A 24,884-nucleotide genomic window follows, 5' to 3' on the forward strand; every position below is an offset into this window, starting at 1 on the left:
ATGAAGTAAAAGTAAAACACTCTTCTTACACTCTACATAGCAAAGGGACTGATTATCTGAGAGACTGTCTCCTACAGTTTCTGCTATCCAAGATGATTGGGAATGATTGGCATGTTCTAGGTCCCACTGATTAAATAGTTTCATTTGATAGAATTGAAGGTAGTCCCTGACTTACTGTACAACCACAATTGGGACCAAAATTTCTCTTGCTGAGCAAGATGGTTGCTAAGTGGGTTGCACCCAATTTTATGATCCTTTTTACCATGCTTGTTAAGCGAATCACTGCAGGTGTTAAGTGAATCTTGCAGTCATTAAGTAAATCTGGCTTCCCCTCATTGACTTTGCTTAATGGTAATTGGCTGGGAAAGTAGCAAAATGCACTCACATGACCCCAGGATGCTGCAACAGTCATAAATACATACCAGTTGACAAGTGCCTAAATTTTGATCATGTTACTGTGGAGATGCAGCAATGGTTGTTAGTCCGAGAACCAGTCATGAATCACTTTTTTCAATACTGTTGTAACTTCAAATGGTTGCTAAACAAATGGTTGTAAGTAGAGAAGTACCTATACACAGCTGTTGCATTGTCTACACTCTGGAACTATATCTCCATAGGGTTTCATATGCATACACACACACACACCCCCCCTAATTTTATTTAAATAAGACTTTAAAACAGGGGTCCCCAGCCCCCGGTCTGTGGACTGGTACAGGGCCGCAGCATGCCAGCAACCGGTCCGCACAGACAAGCAAAGCCCCATCCACGGGATGCAGGCAGCACACAAAACCACGCCCCCTCTGGTCTGTGGAAAAACTTTTCTCCACAGAACCGGTCCTTGGTGCCCAAAAGGTTGGGGACCTCTGCTTTAAAATACAGTTTTCCCCCCTGGCCTTGGTCAGTTATAGTTTGTGTCTTTTATTCCAGGTATATGGATTTTTGTATGGATATTATATAGTTTTAAATTGTTTTGTAAATTGCCCAGAGTTCTGATGGAGCTGGACTGCCTATAAATCAGATCAATCAATCAATCAAGAAGAAACATTAATTAAATATCAGTGCTCCATCTACCCTGCATTCAGGAGGTTCCTTAGCAAATATTTGTGAATATTTGTCCCTTGTTTTGTGATTAAGTCCCAGAAACAATCTGAGGGGAAGCTTTTAAAGACAAATGGTTGGTTCAAAAATAATAATAATAAAAAAATGCACTTACAATTTCTCAATACCTCCTTAGTCATCCAATTGGAAAACTCTGTAGTCTTCTAAACCCCTAATGCTGACAAACAGACAGTTCTGCATTTGGACTCCTTTTCCCAGCAGTGCCATTCCCACGGGAGGCTGCAATCCAAGGAATTTCTTTATCTGGAGCATAATCGCTCTCTGAGGCAGTGTGATACATTGCAGCCATCGCTACTATGAAACTGCATTTCTCTGACCATGGAAGAATAGATCAAAACTGCTCATAACTGCAAGCCCCAAATGGAAATGACTAATGTGGGTTCTTTTTACCCCACTAAGCGGATGTGCCAAATGCAGTTGAAATGGGCAACATCTGGGAAAGTCTGGGTTGCATTCAGTTTTACATCAGATACGTTCCTTTGTGTTTAAGAAGAAGGGCAGGGCAGGAGAAATGCCGATTAGCTTAACAGCCTTTAATGGTTTTGATAATAAGGAACAGTAATTGCAAGCTGTTGGGAGGAGGTTGTGGAGAGAGAGAGACAGAGACCTTTGGCGACTTCCCTTCAGTGAAAAATGTCCAAGAACAAGCCATGATTTATGAAGCCAAGAGCTCTTTGTATCCAGAAAACGTCATTTTACAGTGGCCATGATTTGATTTAGAGTTCTGAGAACAATATGCAATTATCCTAACGCTCAGAGCAAGCCAGCAGCCAGGCAGTAGAGAAATTACAGTGTGGGAGAGAAGGAGCAGCAGATTGTGAGATCACATGAAATATCCTGGGCAGAAAAGCAACAAAATTCACAGACATTTATTAGCTGTCCCAGTTTTTGAGGGAACTCATTTTGCTGGTTAATTTGTTGATATATCATATTTTCAAAACTGTGGGGAGATTGCTAAACTTAGCACCCCTGTGTTCAATTCTCATAATTTCTCCTATAGAGGAGTGGGATGTGATGTTATTTTATTCCTTCTCACATCATCGCTTTGCATATGTCTGATTTATAAAGGTGTAGAAACGCAGAATATAGTAATGTCCCAGGCTTATCATTACACTATCACCCTATGTAGAAACAGGTAGACCAAGGGTCCCCAACCCCTGGGGCTGTGGCCCTCTACCGGCCCATGGGTTTTTCAGAACCGAGTCATGTGAGCGGTGGGCTGGTGCATGCATGCAGCTCAATTTGTGCAAGTTGAGCTGCATGTGCAGACATGCCAGCCTGCCACTCACACAAGTTGAGCTGCATGTGTGCTCCTCTCCCCGCAACCGGGCCATCAAGCTGCAAAGGTTGGGGACCGCTGTGGTAAATCACCAATAATGTGGCACAGGAACTGGAAAACATTGCATGATTTTAGAATACAATGTGAGAATGCTATGTATGGAAAACAGAAAACTGAAGATCAAGATTCTATTTCCATCGCATCTCCATCGCACTAAATACATTAGAAATCTTGGCTTCTAATGTTAAAAAACAAACAAGAGACTTTGATCTATTCCAGACATTCTGAACTTACATTTTCAAAACAAAATCATAAAATAAAAAAATTGGAAGAGGTCCAATATTCCTGTTTTACACAGGAATCTGAATTAAAATATCCCTATCTGGCGGTCACCATCTAACTACATGCAGTGAAAAAGAGACTGCTATAAGTTTAGTGAAAGCAATTCCATTTTAACATTTCTTAAACTTTGGGAGATAACAAGCAGCTGGCACAGTGATAGTTAAACTAATGAAGATAGTCCTTGACTATGACTGGTTCCCTACCACAAACCCCTGTGGTCATGTGATTGCATGTTGGGTGTTCAGCAACCCGCCTGCATTTGCAGCTGTTTACAACATCCCGTGGTCACATGACCACAATTTATGATGTATTTTTGACAGAAATTGGCATCTACTTCTGGTTTCTGGTAAAAATGCTCAATGCAGATAATAGGTTCACTTAACAACCAAGATGTTTGCTTAACAACCATGTATTTGCTTAACAACACCACAAAAAATATTACAGAATTGGATTGGTCACATGATGACTTATGACCATAGTTACAGGCTTAATTAGGGGTGTAAGTAGAGGACTACTTGTGAAGGCCAGTGATGTGTAAAAGGAAAACAATTTTTGTATTTCCTAGAGATAGAAGAATGGGGTCTACACCTAAGCACATGCTAAGATCAAAAATAGATGCCTGGAACTGGTAAGTAATTCATTAAGATCAGATTGCAAAAATATAGGAGGACCACAACTAGAAAAAAGAACATTAATTATTAACAGTAAGTCACATTTGGCTCAAAAATGTTAACAGGTCAATGAAAGGCTGAGAAGAACTGAGTGACAGATGCTGCTGATAAAGATTAAAAGAACACACTCTATGGGGTTCTGTTGGAAGACTCCACTGTATTTAAGCTTTCTTTTCCAACAGCTCCAGGCTGAGTTTGGCCAACTCAGTCTCAGGTAAATATATAAGTGGTACTGTATCACTGAGTGAATGTATCTGAATGTTTTTTTTTAAAAAAATGTTTGAAATCAATAAAGCTTGATGTCTTGATGTCTTATGTTATTCACTAGCAAGGGCAAGTCTTCAGAGGTGCAAGCTCCTCAACAACTGAATGAGAAAGCAAGGACTATCTTGGAGCCAAATTTCTGTGTAATAGAGACCAACATCTCTTTGAGTAATTTGTTCCTCTGTCAAGCACATTCTTACTATTAAGAGATGGTGTTGTTGTTGTTTTTTTTGTAAGATTCAAGCCAGAATCCATCGCACTGTGATGTATTATTTACTCTCTCTCAGATCATGTCGATTTTCTACTGCATGATCTACTCTGTGAGATCATACAGATTTTATCTTTCTCTTTGCCATTCTTTCAAGTATATGAAGAGTGCTATCAAATCTCTTTCCCACTCTTTTCAGAGGTATACATTCCTAGTTCCTTTAATTTTTTTTTGTACTTAGTTTCCAGTTCCCTGATTATCCTTGTTGCCTTTCTATGAACTTATTCTAATTTGTCTTTTTCTTAGAAAAGCGAAATGCCCATTACTCTACTATTATCCAGCTCCCTTCCATTTGATGAGTTATCTTTGAATACAATTGCCCAGACAGTTATGTATCCACTGTTATACCATCCAATTAATGGATCTAATTCATGCTTAATTAGCTTATTAATTAAAATATCATGTGGTAGCTTCTCAAACACTTTGCTGAATCAAGATATATTATGTCTCTAGTGTTTTCACACACTATTAACATTCAAGATATGTTTCCCTGGTAAATTTTGATAATCAGGGATTCTTTTTGAGATGCTTAGAGATTGATCACTTTCTGATCTGCTTATGACTCTTCCCAAATATTAGTGTCAGAATGATTAATTTTCAGTTTCCTGGCTTGTTCTTTTTCTCCATTCTAAAGGTAGGACATTTGTCTTCCTCTACTCATCTGATACTTCAATCATTTTTTCAAAAATAATAGATGTATTATATGCATGGCCAATCCAGCAATGAGTTCTTTCAATGTCCTAGAGTGAATTTCTCTGACTCTGAACATTTAAAATAATTCAGGTTTTCTCTGTTCAAGTTTCTATATTCTTAAAATTCAGATTCATTCTTCATCTTCCTCCAGCTGTGGTCTACTTAGCCCAGAAGGATGTGGTGGATGCTCTCCTCAAGAGACAATTATGAACATAGTCATCCTGGACAATTCCCATCCAGTATGCAATCTTTCCTTTTTAGGGAGGTGATAAACAGGGTGGTTGGGCTTCATAGAGATGGGCAGATGTAAAAATGAATGAATGAACTAATGAACAAACAAATGAATGATCAATTCCATGCCTTCATTTTGCTCTTTATTGTTGCCTATCCTCTTCTCAGAGAAGATGAAACATAAATAAGAATTAAGTAGTTTTGTCTTTTCTTTGATCTTTATTGGCATTTTGCCATTGTTTCATTTGGAGTGAGTTGGAAGATCTTTTTGTTAGCTTTAGCTTCCTTTGCTAACCTTAATTTATTTGCAGTTTTAGCATTTCTGGTAGTGTATTATTTCAAGCTACACATACTGTACACATATACTCTTTTCTCTCTTTCCACCTTTTTTATTTTTAGGTTATCACCAAGTTTTATATGGAGCCCCACTGTCTTCATCTGCTGTCTTCTTTCACACTTTCCCTGTTATTTTGAAATGTGGTTTTTAATATCTTTTTATTTTGTTTTTTTTAGGGAGTGCGATGTCTTAGCTGTAAAAGAAAAGCTGATAGTCCAGGTTCGAGACTTGAGTGCTGCGCAAGAGGGTGAGCTCTCGATCCTTGCTCCAGCTCCTGTGCAGCTGGCAGTTCAAAAGCATGCAAATGCGAGTAGCTAAATAGATACCACTTCAGTGGGAAGGTAACAGCGTTCCATGTACCTAGGTGTATAGTCATGACCACGGAAGTGTCTTTGGACAACACTGGCTCCCTCAGCTAAGAAATGGAGATGAGCACTGTGCCCTAGAGTCAGACATGACTGGGCAGGGAAACTTTTACCTTTACTTTTTTCTTTTAACCTTTACTTATTTTTTTAAAAGAACTTCACCCAACATGGCTTTTTCTCCTCATTAGCTTTTGCTTCTGTGGAATGATAGCTCTGAGTTTACAAAAAAATCTCCTTTCTTGACATCCAAGATATATGTTCAATTACATTCAGCCTTACTTTCAGAATTACATAGTTTCTTTTCCTCTTGGCCTTGCTACTGTCACTTCATTGATTAAGTCTTTCTTATTGGTTTTTATCTAGTCAAGGATAACTAATCCTCTTGTAATTTCTTGTGAAAATCTAATAAAAGGCAGTGGAAGAATTGTGAACATAAACTCTGTATGCCTAGGTCTGTACATACATCCACAGATATCTATAGACAGATACATATACATACATACATAAATACACAAAGGCATAACACAATGGAAGTATATGCCATACTCTCTTTCTATATGTGTAGAACTCAGAGTTACTGGTTAACAATAATAATAAAGGGCATGAAACAATAATCTGTATATGAATTTTGGTGACTTTAATTTCCTTTGGTATAGGTGCTGGACAACTTGAACAATGGATTCTCCCCAAATGTAATCTGGTTGTTTTTTCCAACTCTTTTCTTCAGTAGAAACTGGAGGGATACTGTAAAAGGAAAAGATTAATGACCTTTGCTCATCAAATGAACCTAAGCAGGACCTTCAAAATTAACAAATAGCGACACAGATCTGTTACTCTTAAGTCCATTAAACAGGTTATATTAGGTAAATACTCCACACATACGTTTTAAGGATACCATTGTCTTTTGATTAGATAAATTGGATGGGTTCTCATACAGTAAAAGACAACTGTTCCTATATGAAATGTCTGTTGAGGAAGATTAAACTTTGTTCTTGTCTATAGTATTGCTGCCTTTGAAAATGCAGTAGGGTGGAGAGTGTCCTGTAGGACAAGTTCATAGTCCTGTGGTTCTAAATTGTGCTTCCTTTTCCCTAATTTCCCTCTATGGAATCATACAACAATAACAATATAATAACAATAACAACACATTAGAATACAAAATATAACAGAATAGCAAACTAACACAGCAAGAATAGGATTATGCAGGGAAAGGCTATCCAAACACCGGATGACAAAGTACCCTGACAAAGGCCAGATAGAGTTTTTCTTCCCATTAGTCATAATTGATGACTACCCTGAATCACTCTTTTAAAATCACACTCCTATCTGATGAGGAACCCAATCCATTACATATTTATTCAGAAGTAAAATATCACAGTGTGGCTGCAATTTATCCTACAAATTGTACTTAGAACTTAGCTTGCCAAGGAAAGTTCCTCGGTGTTTAATGTAATGATTTCCAGGTACATATGGAAAATACTGCAATTCTGGTCACATATAGGCTGGATTTTTATCCCTCCTAGACTGCAAATGCTAACATTAAGATGCACAAATTGTACTCTAGGGTTATAATTTCCAGCACATTAATCTACAAAGCAGTGAATAAAATGGTAAACCTGAAAATCAGTACAGTGGATAAAGGTCTCATTTATTCAACAGTTATACTAATGCAAGGCTTCCGGTGGCACTGCGCTGGCGATGGTGGCTACTTTGTAGCCGTCCTCCTGAGAAAGCGTTAAAACCGCTGAGAACAGCAGGCATCAGTTGTTCCGCGGTTTAAAACCTCCTTCCCGGGCAAAGGGAAGGAGGGGAGTATCACCCTGAATAGTGGTAGAGCGTCTGAAATCCCCAAAAGAATCTTTTTTTGGGGGGTGAAAAGAGTGCTCCCATGGAGTTCAGGGTGTCTCCACTTCTCAGCTGTCTTTGTCTCTCGTTGTTTGGGACAAAGCAAGACACCGCTCCCACCTCTGCGATCAAAGAGAACTGGTGAGTTATTTAAAAAGTGGACAGAGCTGAACAGAGGATTTTACCTTTTGATTTTATCTGGACTTTAATTTTAAAGACTTATTTTTATTTTTATTTTTTATTTTTTCTTTTGTTGAGAGGGAAAGTAAAATGGCGATTTAAGGTTTTTTTTTTTTAAGGGAATGGAACAGACTTGGTTACTTAAGTACTTCTTTTTTACTTTTTTTTCTTTTTCTATTATAATGATTTTTTGAAGGAGGATTTGGGTTTTAGGAGGATTATTTTCCCTCTTTCTTGTTTATTTTTCTTTACTTTTCTATGGGATTTTTTTTTGTATTTTTTAAGAAGGAGGAAAGAAGAAATAATTTTTTCAAAAAAAGATGGCTTCAAAGCGCCAAGCAACTTCCACAGTACCTAAAGTGGCTTCTTCTCCGGCAATATTACCAGCACAACAACCTAAACCTACACCACCATCTTCTCCTCCTGTACAACCACTAACGGTAAAAGACTTGCAAGATATAATGGGAAATGTTATATCTCAAATTAGAGGAGAAGTGAAAGAGATTTTAGTGGAGAATAACAGTATTTTGAGGCAAGATATAGTTCTGGCTTTAAAAGGACTTGCTTCTGTGGTTGAAAAATTGGATTCTCGTGTTGAAGAAGTTGCAGATAAAGTGGAGGTGTTGGAGGAAAAATTTGAAGGAATGAAAAAAAGATGGAAAATTCACAAGACGAGATTGTTATGTCTCAATATAGAGAGATGGAATTTGCTTTAAGAATCAGGGGTCTGAGAGAGAATATGCAAGAAGACTTGAGAGAGATGGTAGCAAATGATTTTGCTGTGATTCTGGACAGAGAAAAAGAGGAAATATTCAGAGAAATTGAAAAAAAATATTTAGAGTCAATTCTTGGGTTGCAAAGCAAAGAAATCTGCCAAGAGATGTGGTAATCTACTTTGGGAAAAGATCTCTGCGTAATGAAATTATACAAGCTTTTTATAATAAGAGGTTTCAGATTGCTGCACAAGATGTTATAATTTTAAAGGAGATCCCATCTAAAATTTTAAGAAGAAGAAAAGAGTTTGCTTTTTTAGCAGATGAACTTAAAAAGAGGCAGATGCCATTTAGATGGGATATTCCAATTGGAATTGTGGTGAGCTATGCGGGGACACGTTATAGACTTAATACTGTTTTTAAAGCAAAGGAGTTTTATACTTCGGTCCTGGGAGCACGCTCATCACCACCTATAATGTTAAAAGCATTGGAAGAGAAGGAGGCAGAATAGCAGTCTGAAGAAGCTTTATTGATAAAAGCTGGAAAACTACAGGCTGAGTGGTTTCAACAAGCTGAGATGAAAGAGCAGAGAATGACTCGAGCTGCACATAAACGTAAGGAAAAGGAACAACAGAAGAAGGAGGTTAAAGAAGTCTCACAAGAATTTGTTTCTGAGCCTGTGGGAGGAGCAAGACCTAAGAGATCTTCGGTGCAATCTTCAATGGCAGATCTCCAAGCAGTCTTCTCTAGGTTACTGGATGATGGAGATGGTAAAGTTCCTGACATGGAATGTTAACGGCCTTAATTCCCCTCAGAAGAGAAAGAAAATATTTCACTATCTGAAGCAACATAATAATGATATTATTTGTTTGCAGGAAACGCATATTATTTCTAAGGATCAAAAGTATTTAGCTAATGCTCGATTGGGATCTCATTTTGTATCCTTTGCTCTTGGGAAAAAAGGGGGAGTAGTCATCTATGTTAAGCAAAATTTATCAGTTTGTTTAGTAGACTCTGATCCTCAAGGGAGATATGTAATGATTGAAGTGGGATTGTATGGGAAGAAAATACTTATAGTAGGTTTGTATGCCCCAAATCAACAACAAGAACAATTTTACAGGTTGTTACATCAAAAACTGACTCTATTGGATTATAGATCTGTTATATTAATGGGAGATTGGAATGGAGTTTTAGACACATATAGAGATAAAAAAGGATTTTCTACTTCTTTTAAACAGGCTAAATTACCTAAGGCCCTTTTTGACTTGAAAGAGGATTGGGAGTTGCAAGATTATTGGCGAGAACATAATATGGAAGAGAGAGACTTTACCTTTTTTTCGGATAGACATAAATCTTTTTCAAGAATTGACTTTTTTTTTATTACAATGGACTTATATTTTAGGGTAAAGAATGCAAAGATATTTCCAAGGACATTGACAGATCACAGCCCAGTGTGGATGGAATTGGCTACTGAAAAAGAGGAGAGGAGATCTTGGAGGTTGAATGAAAATTTATTTAGACAAGAAATGAATGTTCAGAAACTTAAAGAGTATTTAAAGGAATATTTTGTTTTAAATATGCATAAGGGAACTTCAATGGCAATGGTATGGGATGCAAGTAAAGCTTATATGCATGGGGTTCTGATACAAATGAATAAGGCTTATAGACAGAAACAGGTGCAAAAACGTAAGGAGTTGGAAGATGAGATTAAATTAAAAGAAAAAGTTCTAATTTTGAATCCTACAGATGAGAAGGTCAAGGAATCTATAAATTTGCTTAAAACGCAAATTAATATGTTAATGGCGGATCAGACTGCAACCAATTTACTTTATATGAAACATAATACATTTTGTAACGCTAATAAGCCAGGGAGATGGCTGGCTTATCAATTGCGAAAGAAACAGAAGTTGAGAATTATAGATAAAATAAATCATAATGGAAAATTGGTATATCAGAAGGAATTGATTAAGAAATCTTTTCTAGATTATTATACAAAATTATATATGGGTAGGAAAGTACAGGCTTTAGATATAGATAACTATTTACAAGATGCTCATTTTCCTAAGTTAACAGAAGATCAGAAACAAGAAATTAATGGATTGGTTACTATAGAGGAAATTGTTACAGCAATTAAACAATTAAAAGTAGGTAAAGCACCGGGTACTGATGGACTGACATCAATTTATTATAAGACTTTGATAGATGAGATGATAGAACCTTTAAGGGAACTTTTTAATAATATATTACAGGGATCAGAGACCTCCCTGTCTTGGGGTAGAGCTTTTATATCTTTGATCCCAAAAGAGGACCAAGATCTTACTCTACCAAAAAATTATAGACCTATATCTCTTTTGAATGTAGATTACAAGATTTTTTCGAAAATTCTAGCTAACAGACTTATGACTGTGTTGAATCAACTAATACATATGGATCAAACTGGTTTCATAACTGGAAGATATATGAAGAACAATGTTAGACAAATTATTAATTTAATAGAATATTTGGATAAGAACAACCAGATTTCTGCAGGATTCATATTTCTAGATGCTGAAAAAGCTTTTGATCAGTTAAATTGGCAATTTATGTTAAGATTGGTTGAGGAAATGAATTTTGGAGATAAAATTTTACAGGCTCTTCGAGCCATTTATCAAAAACAAACGGCACAACTTATAGTTAATGGAGGTTTATCAGAGGTATTTCCAATTGAAATGGGGACCAGACAGGGTTGTCCATTGTCGCCTTTGCTGTTTGTTTTAACCTTGGAAATTTTGCTGATCAAAATTCGTGAATCATCTAAAATAAAAGGAATAGAAATTAACAAAAATGATTATAAATTAAGGGCCTTTGCAGATGATCTGGTCTCAACCAACTTATTCTGTAATGGAGTTGCTACAATTGATAAATCAGTATGGACAAGTTTCAGGTTTCAAGATTAATAACAATAAGACTAAAATATTGTCAAAAAACATGACCAACTTGGATAAGGAGACCTTAGTTAGATTGACAGGTTTCGAGGTTGTTAATAAGGTAAAATATTTGGGGGTTATTTTATCTGCTTCCAATGCAAAACTGTTCAAAAATAATTATGAAAGGCTTTGGTTTAAAATACAAAAGGATTTAGATAATTGGAAAAAGCTGCAATTGTCCCTATTGGGGAGAATAGCAGCGATTAAAATGAATGTCTTGCCAAAGTTTCTTTTTCTATTTCAAATGATACCTATTCTGAAGAAAGAAGCAAATCTAGATGAATGGCAGAAAGGTATCAATAAATTTATCTGGGCAGGGAAAAAACCAAGAGTAAAACTTAAAATTATACAAGATATACGAGAGAGAGGTGGACTCAAGGTACCGAATTTGAAATTGTATTATGATGCTGTGGTTTTAATATTAATCAGTGATTGGGTTAATTTAACAAATGTAGATATACTCCTTTTGGAGGGGTGGGATTTATTATATGGATGGCATGCCTATTTAATTTATAATAAAAAGGTTGACAGGGTTTTTAAGTCCCATATTTTAAGAACTTTTTACTTCGGGTTTGGAAGAAATATTATAGAATTGATTCAAGAATTCCATTATGGGCTATTCCATGGCATGCAATAGAAGCGATAAGGAAAGGAGTAAAGATGGATAGTATTTCTTATATACAATTACTTAAGTGGGATAGTAAAAATTGGCAATTAAAATCCATAGATGAATTAGCACAAGAAAATATTAATTATTCATGGTTTCAGTACAGACAATTATTGGAAAGGTGGAAGATAGATTATAAAGTGGGTTTATTTAGAGAGGATGAGAACTTGCTAAAACAAATTAGAGATCAAAGTCGAACCCATATAAAAAGAATTTATGATGTATTAGTAGAATTGGATTCAGAAGCAGAACTAATTAAAGATTGTATGGTTAAATGGGCTCAAAATTTTGATGAACCGATTTCATTAGATACATAGGAGATTATTTGGGTGAGGAATGTTAAATTTACACAAGCGCAAAATTTACGGGAAAATTTCTATAAAATGTTTTATAGATGGCACCTTGATCCACAAAAAATGTCTCGTATGTATTCAAATTTGCAGCCTAAATGTTGGAGATGCGGTTGCTTGGATGCAACGTATTATCATATCTGGTGGTCATGTAAAAACATAAAAGCTTTTTGGATCAAGATATGGTGGAATATTCAAAGAATCTTCAAAAGAAGAATAAAATTTACCTCACAATTGTTTTTGTTGGGTATTGTTTCCGATTGTGATGACAAAGAAATTATTTTAATGTTAAACTTAATTACAGCGGCAAGGTTGTTAATAGGACAATATTGGAAGAAGGAATTTTTGCCTACTTTGCAGGAATGGTTTCTTAAAGTTTCTTACTTATCTGAAATGGCAAAAATTTCGGCTTTTTTGAAAGATCAATCGCAAGAGAAGTATCTTTTGGTGTGGAAAAGATGGATAAATTTTATACAATATAAGTATGATATTAGAAAATATTATTTAACTTTTGAATAATTTATATTTAAAGTTTAAGATATTATTTAGAAGTGTAGAATAGTTTTGTTTTTTTTTCTTTTCATTATTTTTCTTATTTTCTTTTTTTTCTTCTTTTTCTCTTTCTGTTTTTTATATATAATGGAGTTAAAGTACTTAACAATTCATTTATTGAATGTAATCATATTTGTTTGAGGTTTATTTGAGTTTAAAAGTTTTTTCTTTTAAGTTCTAGTTAACCCTGTATTCAGCTCTGGGAAGAATGGGGGAGGGTTTTGGGGAGGGTTGGGAGGGATTGGGAAAGGGGTTTTTATTGTAAAATTGTAAAAATTTATAATAAAAAAAACAGTTATACTAATGCATGGATTTAAATCTAATACAAACCCATTGTTGATAGGAAAAAATGCATGTAGTGGTCATAAATCTTAGCAGATAATTTTGGGGATCTTGATTTTAGACAACACATTAAATCTTTCAAACAACTCTCTTGTTTGTGTTTAAGATAATACTTACATTAAAAGTCATTAAAATTTCAAATTCTGGGAGTCTAGGCTAATCTTCATCTTTGATTGCTGTAATAAAACTAAATAAATCTGAAATTTCTATCATCATAGTACATGTGTAAATGAAATGCAAAAAAAAAAAAAAAAGCTGTAGAGGAACAGTCAGAAAATTAAGTTTGCAGTATAATTTGTCCTGGTCTTAAAGATGAATGCAACTGATAGTTTCACAGTTAGCTCTAACATTTTTTTTAATTAAAAGTTTTACAAATTTAATACAATATAAACCCCTCCCACCCCTCCCCCCCTCCCCCACTTCCCCGAGCTGATTACAGGGTAACAAATAAACAAACATAATCTAACTAACATTAACCAACTATACTATCAGTCAAAACCATAACACACTTTAACTCCTTTTCAAAACAAGTATTAACAAATTATAAATAAAAATAATAATATAATTAAAACTATTAATAATTATCTAAAATCTACTCATGTGCAAGATAATACTTTTCAGTTTCATATTTCTTTTGAATGTAATCAATCCATCTTCACCAAACCATAATATATTTTTCTTGTGAATGGTCCTTCAAATATGCGGAGATTTTCGCCATTTCTGCCAAATTAGTTAAGTATCCATTCTTCCATAGTAGGCAAAGAGTTTTTCTCCCAATATTGCCCCACTAATAATCTTGCAGCTGTTGTAAGATTCAACATCAAGTTGATTTCTTTAACATCAAAATCTACAATAATACCCAACAAAAATAACTGCGGAGTAAACTTTATCTTTCTCTTAAAAATCTTTTGAATATTCCACCAAATCTTAATCCAAAAAGCTTTTATATCTCTACAGGTCCACCAAATGTGAAAATAGGTTGCATCTAAACTTCCACATCTCCAACATTTGGGCTGTAAATTCGGATACATGCGGGACAATTTTTGGGGATCCAAATGCCATCTATAAAACATTTTATAAAAATTTTCTCTTAAATTTTGCGCTTGAGTAAATTTTACATTTCTAACCCAAATTGTCTCCCATGTATCCAATAAAATCGGCTCTTGAATATTTTGAACCCATTTAACCATACAATCTTTAACTAACTCCGTTTCAGAATCCAATTCTATTAAAACATTATAAATTCTCTTTATATGAAGCTCCAACATTTTTGTTCAGCGTGCATGGCTACAGAATTCTTGGCTAAGCTAGACAGCATAGCTGCAAAATTCTAGACAAGGACTGCACAGCAACAAAGTGAGCTTTCTGTACCACTGTCCTCTAGTTACGGAGAGTTTTGCAGTCCAGATCTGGTAGTGTACAGGACATAGGGAATAGCCACGAAGTCCAGGAAGGAGAGCTGCTACTGAGACTATGGTGAGATAAGAGGGACTTGATTCTGGGCTAAGAAAATAACTTCAGAAAACATGTCAGATAAACCTCTGCCTAGTTCACACAAAGATAAAGAGAGGGAAGGCAGAATCCTATTCAGACTTGGAAGATTCTGTTCCTACAGCTGTTCCAATAAAAATAGTTTTAGGCCTATATGGCATCTATTTCTTAGTCTAGTCTAGTCTACCTTATAAGGCTGATATTTGGTGACCAAATATCTTTTGTTATGGAATTCCTCAAAGCTCTCTATAGTGTCAAATTTTTGGCTAGAGCTAATTTTTTTTTTGTAACTATCAGATGAAATATATACTTGCAATGATGCCTTGGGAAAAATGTAAATCAGGGGGTTTCCTTTCCAAAAATTATTGGGCCTTTTTTCTAAAAAAATTTAAACATGTACCCACAATTACTACTTGAGAATTCTTTATAGAAATGGTAATAATGTGTCAATTTGATTACAACCCCACCAACACAATCTAAGCAACATGCAATGTAGATAAAATAACTTCATAGTACCATCTAAGGATTATCTTTACAGTTCAGCTCTTGATGACATGCTGAAATCAACTCAAAAGAAATGCTACTTTGAAAGAGCTCCAATGAAGGCAGGACAAGAAGCAATGGGTGGAAACTAATCAAGGAGAGAAGCAACCTAGAACTAAGGAGAAGCTTCCTGACAGTTAGAACAATTAATCAGTGGAACAGCTTGCCTCCAGAAGCAGTAAATGCTCCAACACTGGAAGTTTTTAAGAAGAGACTGGACAGCCATTTGTCCGAAATGGTGTAGGGTTTCCTGCCCGAGCAGGGGGTTGGACTAGATGACCTCCAAGGTCCCTTCCAACTTTACTATTATTATTATTATTATTCTCAATCATCGCACAGTCAGCCAGATGTTCAGACTGGATTTGGCATTTTGTCTACCTATCGAGTACTTACCCAGGACCTGGGATAGGCAGATGTAGATGTTTGATGGTATTACAGGTATCGTCGCAGGATGGAAGCAGTTCCTAATAAGGCCGCCTTTTGCAATTGACTAATAGCAAATTTGTCAATGCCAATGGTGTTCAAGTGGTGCTCCAGTTGTTTTGGGATTGCACCCAAGGAGCCTATGACTATTGGTACTACCCTTGCTTGCTTTTGCCACAGTCTTTCTATTTCTATTTGTAGGTCTTTGTATTTTGTTATCTTCTCCAGTTCTTTCTCTTCTATTCTGCTATCTCCAGGCACTGCCACGTCCACTATCCAGACTTTTTTGTCTTTCTTATCGACAATTGTTAAGTCTGGGGTGTTATGTTGCAGGTGCTTGTCTGTTTGAATTCTGAAGTCCCAGAGCAGTTTAATTTTATCATTTTCTATGACTTTCTCTATTTTATGATCCCACCAGTTTTTGCTTACAGGCAAATGATATTTTTTGCAGATCTTCCAATGCACCATTGTTGCTACTTTGTCATGTCGCTGCTTGTAATCAGTCTGTGCAATCTTCTTGCAACAGCTTACCAAGTGGTCCACTGTTTCTTCAGCTTCTTTGCATAGGAAGCACTTACTGTCTGTTGCTGTCTTCTCAATTTTGACTTTGTATGCATTTGTCCTTAAGGCTTGGTCTTGTGCAGCCAGAATTAATCCCTCGGTCTCTTTCTTCAATTTTCCTGCTCTTAGCCATTGCCAGGTTTTATTATTATCTGCTTTCCCAGCTATTTTTTTAATGTATTGGCCATGTAGTGCTTTGTCTTCCCATGCCTCTATTCTGTTCTTCATTTGGTCTTTCTTGTAGGCCAGTTTGGTCTCTCCAGTAGTTAGTAAGCCTTCCTGATATACTAATTTCAGTGCATCTTCATCATTGTTCTTCAGATATTCTTCCAAAGCCATTTTTTCTTCTTCAACCATCTGATGTACTTGTAGCATTCCACGCCCACCTATTTGCCTTGGTAGATAAAGTCTATCAATGTCACTGCGTGGATGAAGGGCATGATTCATTGTCATTATTTTTCTGGTCTGCCTATCCATTGCTTTTAGTTCTGCTTGAGTCCAGTCCACTATTCCAGCTGTGTACCTAATGACTGGGATTGCCCAGGTGTTGATTGCCTTTATGGTATTTCCTCCATTGAGTTTGGACTTTAAGATCTTCTTCACTCTCTTGATGTATTCACCTCTAATCTTTTTCTTGACTTCAGTGTGCTTGATGTTGTCAGCTTGAAGGATACCCAAGTATTTGTAGTACTCTTCCTCATCCAGACTCTTAATGTTATTTTCGTGGGGCATCTTGATTCCTTCAGTTTTCACTATTTTTCCTTGTTTGATAGTAAGTGTGGCACATTTGTCCAAGCCAAACTCCATTACAATATCTTGGCTATATATACGGACAGTGTTGAGCAGCGATTCTATTTCAGATGATGTTTTTCCATACAGCTTCAGATCATCCATGTAAAGGAGGTGGGATAGTCTGGCAGATGTTTTTGATGTTTGATAGCCATGTCCTGAGTTATTCAGTATTGTTGACAGAGGAAACAGTGCAATAACAAATAGTAATGGTGATAATGAATCTCCTTGAAATATTCCTCTCTTGATATTAACCTCTCCCAGCTCTCACCATTGATCTGCAACTGTGTCTTCCATTGTGCCATCGATCTTTGCACAAATTTTCTGATGTTTCTACTGACTCCTGTTATTTCTAGGCACTTGATTATCCAATCATGTGGCAGAGAGTCAAATGCCTTTTTGTAGTCAATCCATGCCACATTCAGGTTGGTCTTCCTTCTCTTGCAGTTTTCCAAGATCATTTTGTCTATTAGGAGTTGATCTTTTGTTCCTCTGCTATTGGGGCGGTTTCCTTTCTGCTCAGGTGGAAAGAGATTGTTTTCAACTAGATGCTGTTGTACTGCATCAGCTACTACACCAGTTAGTAATTTGAAAGTTGTTGGTAAGCAGGTAATTGGCCTGTAGTTACCTGGTGTTGCCCCTTTTGCTGGATTTTTCATTATTAGGTAGGTTTTCCCAGTTGTTAGCCACTTTTCAATTTCTCCTCCTTGTAGTATATTGTTGAACTGTTTGGCAATGAGTGGGTGTATAACAGTTAGATGTTTCAACCAAAACCCATGCAGTTCATCTTCACCTGGTGCTGACCAATTTTTGATTTTCTTTGCTCTTTTTTCTACCATTTTTGTTGTTATTACTAGTTCTTTCATTTCAACTTCTGTTTTATTTGCATCCACCTCTTTTAACCAAGCCGCATCCTTGTTGTATTTCTTTGGGTTATCCCATATCTGCTTCCAGAATTGCACTGTTTCTTCCTTGTCAGGTACTGACTGATTCCTTGCAGTTTCTCCATTGATGGATTGGTAGAAACGTTTCTGATTGGATTGAAATTGGAGGTTCTGCCTATAGTTTGCAATTCGAGCTTCATATCTACTGATTTTCCTGGCTATAGCTGTTATTTGTTGCTTTATTATTTCCAGTGCTTCCTTGATCTTCCTTGTTTCTAAGTGGTATTTCTTGATTAGGTATTCTTTGGTCTTCTTGTTCTTCAGCTTCTTTTCTTTCATCTGTTCTAGCTTGCTTGCATGTGATCTTAACTTGCTGATCTTATTTTCTAGTCTAACCTTCCATTTTTCTGGTGCACTGTTTGTTTGTTTTTCTTTTTTGTTGATTTTACATCCCAGGTATTCTGTTATAACTGCAGCTGTGCTGTACATTAGTTGGTTTGTTTCTTGCAGTGAATTGGTGCTTATACTTGCTATTGCAGTATTTGCATCTTTTAATGCTTGTGCTAGCTGTTTCTTTGGAACAAGCTTCAATGCAGGCAGCCTTATTCTGTTGTTTTTGTGCTGTTCTAGATGCTCAATTATTCTTTGTTTCAATTCTTTTATTTCTTTAGTTAGAGGGTTTTGTTCTTCCTGAGGAAGAGGTGCCTGGTTTCCAAATGAGAACAGTTGTATATCTCTACTGGATTCTTTCACTGCCAACTCCCCCTGGTTTGCCTCTACATTCTGAATTACTTCTTTTTTTTTTTTTTTTTTTTTATTAAAAGTTTTATAAATTTTACAAGAAAAACAAGAACAATACAGAACAAAAAACAACATATACAAAAGAAAAAAAGTTAAACAATACATATATATAAAAAAAAAAAAAAAAAAAAAAAAAACCCCACCCCACACCCCTCCCAAAAACCCTCCCTTCCCCCCCCCTGAGCTTCCCAGAGCAGAATATAGGCTTGAGAAATAAAAAAAAATAAAAATTAAATTAAAAACTTTATGTTTATATATATAAAAAAGATATCTATAATATATATAAAAATAAAACTTATGAAAAAGCTATATAATATTTTTGTATACCCAATCTAAATTGTATAAATTTTATCCATTTGTCCCAGATAGCAAAAAACTTCTCTTGCGTTTGTTGCTTTAAGAAAGCCGAAATCTTTGCCATTTCCGCCAGATAAGCTACTTTAAAAAACCATTCCTGCAATGTAGGCAAAGATTCCTTCTTCCAATATTGTCCAACTAACAGCCTCGCGGCTGTGATCAAATTTAACATCAATACAACCTCCTTTGTATCACAATCTGTAACAATACCTAACAAAAATAATTGCGGAGTAAATTTTACCCTCCTTCTAAAAATTCTCTGGATATTCCACCATATTTTGATCCAAAATGCTTTTATCTCTCTGCATGACCACCAAATATGATAATAGGAAGCCTCCTTATAACCACATCTCCAGCATTTAGGTTGCACGTCAGGGTACATGTAAGACATTTTTTGTGGATCAAGGTGCCATCTATAAAACATTTTATAAAAATTCTCCCTTAAATTCTGTGCTTGAGTAAATTTGACATTTCTCACCCAAATAGTTTCCCAGGTGTCCAATGAAACTGGCTCACCAAAGTTCTGCGCCCATCTAATCATACAATCTTTAATTAGTTCCGTTTCTGAGTCCAATTCAACTAAAACCCCATAAATTCTCTTAATGTGGGTTTGTCTTTGATCCTTCAGTTGCTTAATAAGATTTTCATCTTCTCTAAGAAAACCCACCTTACAATCCATCTTCCATCTATCTAGTAGTTGCCTATATTGGAACCAAGAATAAGTAAAATTTTCTTGTGCTAATTCTTCCCGTGATTTTAATTGCCAGTTTTGTCCATCCCATTTAAGTAACTGTCTATAAGTCACCATATCCATTTTAACCCCTCTTTTTATTCCTTCTATCGCATGCCAAGGTATAGCCCATAATGGTACTTTAAAATCACTTTTATAATATTTTCTCCAGATCCTAAGTAAAGAAATTCTTAAAATATGAGATTTAAAAGCCCAATCTATTTTTTTATTAAATATTAAATAGGCATGCCACCCATAAAGTAAATCCCATCCCTCTAGATAAAGTATCTCAGAGTTTGTCAAATTTACCCAGTCACTAATTAATGTTAAAACCACCGCATCATAATATAATTTCAAATTTGGTACCTTGAGTCCACCCCTCTCACGGAAGTCTTGCATAATTTTGAACTTAACCCTTGGTTTTTTACCTGCCCAAATAAATTTATTGAGACCCTTCTGCCACTCATTTAAATTAATCTCATTTTTCAAAATTGGTAACATTTGAAACAAGAAAAGGAACTTGGGTAGAATATTCATTTTTATCACTGCAATTCTTCCCATGAGGGATAATTGCAACTTTTCCCAATTTTTCAAGTCTTTCTGTACCCTGACCCACAACCTTTCATAATTATTTTTAAATAATTTTGCATTAGAAACAGACAGCATCACCCCCAAATATTTTACCTTATTAACAATCTCAAAACCCGTCGAGTTAACCAAAATCTGCTTCTCCTGACTCGACATATTTTTAGGTAAAATTTTAGTCTTGTTTACATTAATCTTAAAACCCGAGACCAAACCATAATGGTGAATCAACTGTAATAAGTTTACTACAGAATAATCAGGTTGCGACAAAGTAACAACCAAGTCATCCGCAAAAGCTCTCAACTTATATTCTTTTTTATTAACATATATTCCTTTAATTTCCTGAGAGTCTCGAATTTTGATCAATAATATTTCCAATGTTAAAACAAACAACAATGGCGATAAAGGACACCCCTGTCTAGTACCTTTCTCTATTGTAAAAACCTCCGACAAACCTCCATTAACAATAAGTTGTGCTGTTTGTTTTTGATATATTACCTTAAGAGCTTGTAATATGTTTTCACCAAAATTCATTTCTTCCATTACTCTTAGCATAAAATGCCAATTCAGTTGGTCAAATGCTTTTTCAGCATCTAAAAATATGAGCCCTGCAGGAACTTGGTTGTTCTTATCTAAGTATTCTAATAAATTAATAATTTGTCTAACATTGTTTTTCATATACCTTCCTGTTATAAACCCTGATTGATCTTTATGCACAAGATGATGCACCACCCTCATAAGCCTATTTACCAAAATTTTTACAAATATCTTATAATCCACGTTTAAAAGAGATATAGGCCTATAATTTTTTGGTAAAGTAAGATCTTGATCCTCCTTTGGAATCAATGATATAAAAGCACTACGCCATGAAGGAGGAATCTCTAAACCCTGTAAGATACCATTAAAAAGATCATTTAATGGTTGGATCATCTCCTCCATTAAAGCTTTATAATAAACAGCTGTTAACCCATCCGTACCCGGTGCTTTCCCTAATTTCAATTGTTGAATTGCTGAGGCAATTTCCTCCTTAGTAATTAAACCATTAATTTCATATTTCTGATCCTCAGTCAGTTTAGGAAAACTTGCCTCAGCTAAATATTTATTTATATCTAACAGTTGTACATTAGTAGATTTGTATAGGTTTTGATAATAATCCAAAAAAGATTTTTTAATTAATTCCTTCTGAGAAACTAGTTTACCCTTATAATTTATTTTCTCTATTATTCTCTGTCTCTGTTTCTTTCTTAATTGATAAGCCAACCATCTCCCCGGCTTATTAGCATTACAAAATGTATTTTGTTTCATAAATAATAAATTGGTTGCAGCTTGATCTGCTATCAACATATTAAATTGTGACCTTAATAACTTTACAGATTCTTTAGTACTTTCATCAGAAGGATTTAGAATCAAAGCCCTTTCTTTTAGTTTAATTTCATCTTCAAGTTCTCTACGTTTCTGAATCTGATTTCGCTTATAAAAATTATTCATTTTTATCAAAACACCGCGCATAAATGCTTTACCTGCATCCCATACCATTGACATTGAAGTCCCCTTGTACATATTCAAAGCAAAATAGTCCTTTAAACACTCCTTTAGTTTTTGAACATTCTTCTCTTGTCTAAACAAATTTTCATTAACTCTCCAGGATCTTCTTTCCTCTTTCTCTTGAATCAACTCCATCCAAACTGGACTATGATCCGTCAGTGATCTAGGAAAAATCTTTACATTCTTTACTTTATTATACAAATCCGTGGTAATCAAGAAAAAGTCAATTCTTGAAAAAGATTGGTGTCTGTCAGAAAAAAAAGTAAAGTCTCTCTCCTCTTGATTACGTTCCCGCCAATAGTCCCTTAATTCCCAGTCTTCTTTCATATCAAAAAAGGCTTTAGGTAGCCTTGCTTGTTTAAGAAAAGGAGAGGAACCTTTCTTATCCCTTTGTGTGTCTAAGACACCATTCCAATCACCCATTAATACCACTGATCTATAATCAAGCAAAGTTATTTTTTGGTGTAACTGTTTATAAAATTGTTCCTGTTGTTGATTTGGAGCATAAAGTCCAACTATAAGTACTTTCTTTCCATAAATACCAAGTTCAATCATCACATATCTCCCCTGGGGATCTGATTCTACCAGACAAGCTGGCAGGTTTTGTTTAACATATATAACAACTCCCCCTTTCTTCCCAGGTGCAGGAGATATAAAATGAGATCCCAAACGAGCATTAACTAAATATTTCTGATCTTTAAGTAGAATATGAGTTTCCTGTAAACAAATAACATCATTGGTATGTTGCTTCAAATAATAAAAGATTTTTTTCCGTTTCTGAGGAGAATTCAATCCATTAACATTCCAGGTCAAAAACTTTGCCATCTCCCTTGGCACGCAGCCTGGAGAAGACACCATCAAACTCTGACAGAGCTGCGTGTGTTGCATAACTCTTGGGTCTTGCTCCTCCCACCGGCGGTGATGCACTTCCAGGAGAATTCTCTTTGGGCTCTTTTTTACGTTGCTCTTTCTCTTTACGCTTATAGGCTGCACGAGTCATCCTCTGCTCTTTAGCCTCTGTTTGGCGTTGCTTTGCCACTTCTATCATCCCTGCGGAAACCAAATCTAGTGCCTCAGATTGCTGCTCAGGTTCCTTACCACTCAAAGATTTCCGACCAGATGAAGTTGAGCCTGCACTCAGGACCGAAGTATAGAAATCTCTAGCTTTGTCAACTGTGTTCAATCTGTAACGTGTCCCAGCATGGCTCAAAACGATACCCATCGGAATTTCCCATCTGAATGGCATCGATCTAGCTTTAAGCTCATTGGTTAAAAAAGCAAAGTCTTTCCTACTTCTTAAAATTTTAGATGGGATTTCCTTTAGAATGATGACATCTTGGGCGGCAATCTGAAATCTTTTGTTGTAAAAAGCTTGTATAATCTCATTCCGCAGGGACTTCTTTGTAAAGTAAATCACCACATCTCTGGGCAAATTCTTCTGCTTAGCAATCCAGGAGTTGAGTCTATAAATTTTTTCTACTTCTCTCTGTAATTCTCCTTTATCCATATCCAAAGCCAGCGCCAGATCACTAAGAACCACCTCCATCAAATCTTGATTCATATCTTCCTTGAGGCCTCTAATCCTCAGAGCATACTCCATTTGTCTGTATTGAAACATCAAAATATCTTCTTGTGAGGAGTCCACCTTCCTTTCCACGTCTTGAATTTTGTCATCTAAAGAGTCAACTTTGTCTTCCACTTCCTCAAGCCTTGCATCGAGCTTAACCACCACAGTAGCCAAACCTGAAACAGCTGCCAGTATATCTTGTCGTAATTCATTATTATTTTCTTGCAATTTAGACTTTATCCCCGTTATCTCTTCTTTGAGATCAGATTTAATTTCTGATTTAATCTGTGAAACAAATTGAGTCATTTCCTCTCTCATTTGAACTACAATCTCTCCCATTATGCCTCTAACCTCTTGTACTGAAAGTCCAGGTAGAGGAGGGGAGGGTGGTGGCTGAGCCGGTGGTGCATGTTTAGATTGTTGTTGTAACTGTGCAGTGGAAGTTATAGGAGAAGAAATAACCTTGGGTATTGAGGAAGGCTGCTGCCTCTTTGAAGCCATTTTAAAAAGCACAATTGTCACTTCCCTTTCCCCTCCAGCCAAAAAGGGAGGAGGAAAAAAAGAAAAAAAGAATTTTTAAAAAGAGACAAACTATAATCATTAAAAGTCCAAAATAAATCCCAAGAATAAGTAGTAAAAGAGCAAACAATTCAAAAGAAAAAATTCTAAGCCAAAAGCAAAAGCAAAAGCAAAAAACAGTCCTTAAAAAGGGAAAGTAAAACAAAAGAGAAAGGAAAAAAAAACTCCGACACTTTCAAAACGCCATCTTAAGTCCTTTCACTAGTATAACAAAGAAAAGGAGGAAAAATAGTAAAAATCAAAAGATAAAAAAAAATAAACACCTAAAATATAACAAAAAATCCTTTAAACTGCTCCGTCCGTTTAAAAATTACTCACCAAAATGCTGTAAACACGGAGATAGAAGCGGCGGTTTCTTTTGCTTCCAAGGAAGCAAAAACAGCTGGGAGGCGGAGATCAGCAAGAGCTCCGAGGGAACACTCCTTTCACCCCCTCTAGAAATAAATCCAGAGGGGGTTCAGGGGTTCTACCTCTACTCTTGCGTTCTCTATCCCTTCCCTTTGCCCGGGAAGGGATTTCCGAGCCGCGGGCCAGCTGATGCGCGCTGCGCTCCGCGGCTCTGACACTTCCCCAGCTGGACGGCTAAAAGCTAGCCGCCATCGCCGTCGCCTCCCACCGGAAGCTCGATCCTGAATTACTTCTTGTAAGGCTTTGATTTCTTTGCCCTGGGTAAACCTTTGCAGTTCGTCCAATTCTGTTTCTGTAAATACTTTATTTCGTGTTATAAATCGGCGTTGATCTGCTAGTCTCTGTTCTGTTATTTCTGATTCTGGATGTTGTTCTTTCCAGAATTGGTGCATTCGTTTTAGATATCCTCGTCTTGTTGGACTTGATCTATAGTAACA

General features: G+C 36.0%; 1 protein-coding gene across 2 annotated transcripts in view; it reads right to left on the reverse strand.

Moving 5' to 3' along the window:
* FAM163A (family with sequence similarity 163 member A) overlaps window positions 1-24,884 on the reverse strand; it is a 114,166-nt gene that overhangs the window by 31,189 nt on the left and 58,093 nt on the right. Inside the window, exon 1 of one of the 2 annotated variants that reach the window (XM_039337161.1) lies at window positions 1,214-1,302. The exons of the other annotated variant lie outside the window; for it this stretch is intronic. The gene's annotated coding sequence lies outside the window, so the exon portion shown is untranslated. Of the gene's footprint in view, window positions 1-1,213; window positions 1,303-24,884 lie in introns of those variants that run through there. 2 annotated transcript variants of the gene reach the window in all.

Source organism: Crotalus tigris, unplaced genomic scaffold, assembly GCF_016545835.1.
Source record: "Crotalus tigris isolate CLP2741 ecotype Arizona unplaced genomic scaffold, ASM1654583v1 scf7180000017668.6805642782:7212621, whole genome shotgun sequence".
Taxonomy (NCBI): domain Eukaryota; kingdom Metazoa; phylum Chordata; class Lepidosauria; order Squamata; family Viperidae; genus Crotalus; species Crotalus tigris.